Below are 6,237 nucleotides of genomic sequence, written 5' to 3'. Positions count from 1 at the left end.
GCACGAATATAGGACCTAGGCAAAACATCTATTAACAACAATAGGCTCAGGGAATGTTTCAAACAGGCTTTAAACTACATAATACAGGTCCAAGGGTGCCACCAGAATGTAAAAATCTGATCTCCGCTTTGGAACACCTTGTTGAGTTACAACAACAGATTTTAAAGGAGACTCAAGCGGGCAGGGTATTGGGACCATTTAAAAATAGGCCCATAGCTAACCTTAGGGTTTCACCGGTGGGGGTCGTTCCAAAATCAGATGGTAAATGGTGTATGATCACACATTTCTCTTATCCATTAGGTAATAGTGTCAACAGTCATATTGATCAGGCCCTATCAACAGTAAAATATTCTTCATTCGACCAGGTGCTCAACATGGTGATTAATTTAGGCCAGGGGGCTTTGTTAGCAAAAATGGATATAAAATCTGCATTCAGGTTACTTTCAATTTACCCTGGGGATTTTGACCTGCTAGGGTTTAAGCTAAGGTTGATCATCTGTTTACATTGACAAGTGTTTGCCAATGGGATGCGCTATCTCTTGTAAACTTTTTGAAAAAAAATAATCAACATTTTTACACTGGTTGGTTTCATTTAGAACTGGGATTGACACCTTGGATCACTAATTAGATGGGGGGTTTCATTTGCTGGGAGGGATAAGTCAAATGATTGCCAGGTCCTTATGGACTCTTTTTCAGGAATTTGTGAGGAATTAGGGATTCCCATAGCGCAGTAGAAGACGGAGGGGCCAGTGACCATTTTAGTATTTTTAGGCCTGGAAATCGAGACAGTAAATAGTCATTCGCATACCGTTGCAAAAAAACCCATGAACTGTACGGTTTACTTTCTGTTTACTCTAAGGCTAAAAAGATTACCCTAAAGGATTTAGAATCTGTAGTGTGAAGCCTATGTTTTATTATGTAGGGCGTTACAACCTGGTCGTGCTTATCTCCGTAGATTGTATGATGCTATGGCTAAGGTTTCAGCATCCCGGCATCATATTAGAGTAACTGCAGACATGCGGGACGACATGCTTATGTGGATGGAATTTCTCGACACGTTCGATGGGGAGGCATATTTCCCTGAATCAACATGGGTGAATGCTGATACTATTCAGCTGTTTACGGACAGTGCAGGTTCATCAGATTTGGGTTGTGGGGCCTTTTCTGGGGAGGACAGTCAATTAGGGACATATCATTTCTAGAATTTGTACCAATTATTTTGGCACTGATGTTGTGGGGCCCGATATTGCGGGGTAACCAGGTGAGATTTAAAGTGGACAACAGCGGGCTGGTATCGGTAGTAAATACACAGACATCAAAGTCCAAATGTCTGATGGTTTTAGTGAGAATGTTTGTCCATTTAACTAGGAAGTATAACATTAGCATTAGATCACAACATTTACCTGGTGTGTTGAATGTGGTGGCTGATTCTATTTCTCGCAAACAGTTGCGCAGATTCAGAGAGCTGGCTCCCGAGGTACACGAGACACCAGAAGAGATCCCAGAGCGGTTTCAAAGATTGATCTCAGAAATGAAACTCAAAGACTAGTGAATGCTTCCATGGCTAGCAATACACATACTGCTTACAACATGGGAATCGGTTGTTTTGAACAATTTAGGAGTTTTCCATAAGCTCGGAAAGATGTGGCCTCCCACAGTAGAACAGCTATCCCAATTCAAAGCTTATTTATCGTTGGAGGGGAAGTCTCCAGCTACAGCTAAATCATATGTATCCGCGCTATAGGTTTCAATTGTAAAATAATGGGCTTTAGAGATAGCACACAAAGTTTCTTACTTAGGCATGAAATGCTTAAAACACCGTGCTGACACGCGCCTTCCGATAACATCACAGTTGTTATTGCAGAAAAGTCAGGCACTTCCTAGCATTTGTTCAAATTCATTTGAGGTTAAGTTGTTGAAACTCGCCTATAAAATTGCATTTTTAGCTCACCTGGCACAAAGTGCCAAGTGAGCTTATGCCGTGACGCGGCGTCCGTCGTCCGTCCGTCATCCGTCCGTCTTCACTATTTTACTTTAAATGACTTCTTAATAACCGAAAGGTCTAAGGTGTCGATATTTGGCAAAAAGCAAACTTGGATGAAGGGCTACAAACTTTGTTAAAATTAATTACCTTCACCTATTTTCAAGGTCACAGGGGTCAAATATGTCAAACTTTAAACATCTTCTTCTCAATAACCATAACCAACCAGGGCTTTGATAGTTGGCCAGTAGCATGCTTGGGTGAAGGGCTACCAAGTTTGTTCAAATGAATGACCTTCAATTATATTCAAGGTCACAGGGGTCAATTGTATTAAAAAACCTTTTAACAACTTCTTCTGAATAACCAAAATGCTCAGGGTGATGATATTTTGCCAGGATTATGCTGAGATGAAGTGCCACAAAGTTTGTTCAAATGAATGACCTACACCCATATTCAAGGTCAAAGGGGTCAAATATGTTAAAAACTTTAAACAACTTCTTCTGAATCACCAAAATGCCCAGGGTGATGCTTTTTGGCCAGTAGCTAGCTTAGATGAAGGGCTTCAAAGTTTGTTCAAATGAATGACCTTCACCCATATTCAAGATCACAGGTGTCAAATTTGTTTAAAATCTTTAAACAACCTCTTCTGAATAACCATGGGTCCCATGTTTTGCCCCGCCTTCGCTATAGGTACTCCGCAGACACTGGCGCTATGGAAAGGTGTAGGCTAAAACTAAATTCAGTGTGTGCCAAGGCGGTGCTTGAGATGGGGGGAAGCTATATTAAGCATCCGGACAAAGACAAAATACCCGTCACTTTTTAAGGACGATGTACATCTGTCAGAAACGGGGAATAGTATTTTCCTTAACGGGTTGCAATGTGGTGTGGAATGGGTCCTTTTAAAAAGACGGAAAGTGTTTCCACCGGACCATTAAAATTTGTACAGTATGTGGTACGTGACCACATCTTGATGAATTGAATATAGACAAAGGTAGGTATTTAATTGTGGCACAGCTTGTAGTATAAATTTTGCCGCGCCCTACCCCCTAAGAGGTGGCAGTGATCCCATCATGACACAAGTTTTCATGTTGGGATCAGTTGGCGTCACGCGGCATAACCGTTCAGTTTACCTTAATAGTTAATATGCGTTTTACCGTTGTGAGACCAGGGTCTAATGCAAAGTTATTCATATACGTATTTGGTGAATTCAAAACAATGACTCGGTGTAATGTCACTTTGAACAATTGGTGTTTATGGAGTGATGTGCCTTGTGTGTATAGAATAATTAATATAAGATTGATGGGTCTGCCCGTGGCCCCTCACAATTACATATATAGATAAAAATAAGTATTTCAACTACAGCCGAGGTCACAAATATGCCAGAACCAATATTTAAATATTAAGGAAATTTATATTTGGTGTATGTTATTTTTTTCTACAATAATCAGTCAGAAGGTATTGTGACTAGCGTGGGAAAGACACACCTGCAAATGCCAACCCTGGCAATGTAAGTACAGATGTATTTCCATTAATAATGCATATTAAAATCATTGTGAAAACTTCATTCAAATGTTGATAAATACAACTTAATTCTGAATATTGTGTAACTGTAACTAGTGAAATTTATAAACCAAATCATGCTGTAACTGAATGAATAACCAAGCATGTACTTATTTATCATACATACCAGCATGGTCCAAACCTAAAGACCATGATGACTTTTATGTCACATATATATATGAAATTGCCTGTTTTTTATGCTTATGCCATATCACAGCGTCCGTCAACTTTTCCTTTAAAACGCTACTAGTCCTGTACGGCAAAATAGATTTTGACTAAATTTGGTCTGGAGTACTCGGATACCTGTGGCGAGTGTCCTAGTGGCCTCCTGTATGCAATGAAACAGCATACCAACATTGAAAAGGTCAATCAAAAACTCTTTGTATCAGGCCACCCACAGATGGAGTCGGATTCTATCCACTCAGCAGTTGAGCATACAAAAAAAGATAACTCACGTCTTCGTCCCAAGCCAGTTGGCAACGATCGTAAGGATGGCGCGAAAAAATAAGCCATACACTGTCATTCCAATGCGGTTTGATGACTTTCATGATCTGAAGGCACTCAAATCTAGTACTGCTAGCAACATGAGGATTGACATCTGCGGGAAAAGAGTGAACTGGCTCTGCATTAAATAGATCCAAGTAAGAAAAGACGAGCCAAATTCTCTTTTTGTCAACTACAGTTTTGATCCCGAAGGGTTTCTTGAAATCTGTCATAAGAGGAAGGATTAAACAAAATGACATTACCCTAACAATATGCTTCAACTCCAAACTGCCAATCTCTACTGCGAAAAAAAATGACCTGTTGTCTCTGTGCCGTACTAAAATTATTCCAGAGGAATACCATACATATTACGAATCTCTTCAAACCAGTAAAACGGATGAGATGTCAGAAATAGATGACAGTGAGTTTAAAGAAAAGGATAATTAAGGCTAGGCGTTTGCATATAATGTTAATACAAGGATTTCTTTAACAACATTTTTTTTAAATCAGAAGACTGGTTTAAATAAAGTCCCTTTGTTGCGCAAAGTATAGGGAACATTTTGAAAATAAGCCAGTGCAAATCTCAGGATGTCAATGCAACAAGGTGCTATCTTGAAAATGACCTATGCTATGCTATTTGTAGTTGACCTTTGACCTTATTACTTTTGGTATGTCTTCTTTTCAATATTATGTATAATAATATATTACCAGTTTTTCTCTGCCACAGAATGCACTTTGGCGAAATGGACTAAAACTTTCAAATGCGTTTTTTTCAAAACTGTCAAACACTGACATAGCACATTGTTGCTCTAATGGGGCGATTTGTACAATGAGGTTTATTTTGATAAATAATTTTCCACGGATCTAGTCCGTGCTGTCACAAGGAGAAACAAGAGGCCAAGAGACCTTAGCGGTCACCTGAGTTATATCATAGGTACTGGTAGCTTTATTTTATTGTTCAGATGTGATTTGCAAACCCGCATGTAAATTAAGTGAAATGCAATACTTGTCATGTCATCAAAGGATAAGAATTTGAAAATATTGGTAAATTTCCCCTTTGGGGCCCCGTCCCAGCCCCTCGGGATGGGGCAGGAATCCCAATTTTACAATGTAATACCCTCATTCACCAAGATGATTCTTATTAAGTTTGAGTAAGTTTCTGCTGAAAATGGATAAAATATACTGATGTGTATGAAAGCCAACCTTCAAAGTGAGTTTGTCATTTCACATATTTACTAGTACAGTACTTAATGTGAAAGAAATAGAATCGATCATTGCAATATCAGAAAGATCTGTTTAGTTCTTTTAATCAATTATGTTTTGATGATCAGTCTCAAAATATTACATACACAACGAGGGATCAAGGAGAACCTACATTTAAAATTTGAGAAAGATCCCTCCCGTACTTCCCGAGAAAAAGCGATAACAAACTTTCAATATCAAAATCCAAGATGGCTGCCTGTCGGCCATGTTGTTTATCCGATCGATCAGTCTCAAAAGTTGCACTGCACAGCTTAGAACCAAAGGGAACCTACATATAAAATTTGAGAAAGATCCCTCTGGTACTTCTTGAGAAATAGCGATAACAAACTTTCACTATCAAAATCCAAGATGGCTGCCTGTCGGCCATGTTGTTTATCCGATCAGTCTCAAAAGTTGCCGATAACAAGAATTGTTTACGGACGGACGACGGACCACGGACGCAGGGGATTTTAATAGCCAACCATCGGATGATGGTGAGCTTAAAACTGTCTCTATCAGAGAAGGTGTCATCAAATCTTTGTACGAATAAGGAAGAAAGCCAAATCAAATATCTGAACAAACAGGACACCCTCTTCCAGCAATTTATTTGTAGCCCCATTAGAATGGAGACTGAAAGTGGAAGTTGTGTTAGTGAGGAAAGAACTTTAAGGGAAACGTATGGATTACGGGAGATACATGAATTACCAGTTACCTCTAAGCTAGACTCAAAAACGGTCAACTTAATATAAATGGCAAATAAATATAAATATATATCATAACATATTAGATTATAACAAAAGTATTTAGATGTTATAATGAAATTGGATATTTTTTTATATTAAATACTTTTATGAGCTTTCTACTTTTCAGTGACTGAGTGAGTCAATGACACCTTCATTGTTTAAAGCTGATTGGTCAGAATATAAGTACATTGTATTTGTTCTGTTTTTTAGGAGGACAGAAGTGCAACA

The sequence above is a fragment of the Mizuhopecten yessoensis genome, unplaced genomic scaffold (genome assembly GCF_002113885.1).
Source record: "Mizuhopecten yessoensis strain PY_sf001 unplaced genomic scaffold, ASM211388v2 scaffold716327, whole genome shotgun sequence".
Lineage (NCBI taxonomy): Eukaryota > Metazoa > Mollusca > Bivalvia > Pectinida > Pectinidae > Mizuhopecten > Mizuhopecten yessoensis.
The sequence above is the reverse complement of the archived record's forward strand: the minus strand, read 5'-3'. Positions refer to the sequence as shown.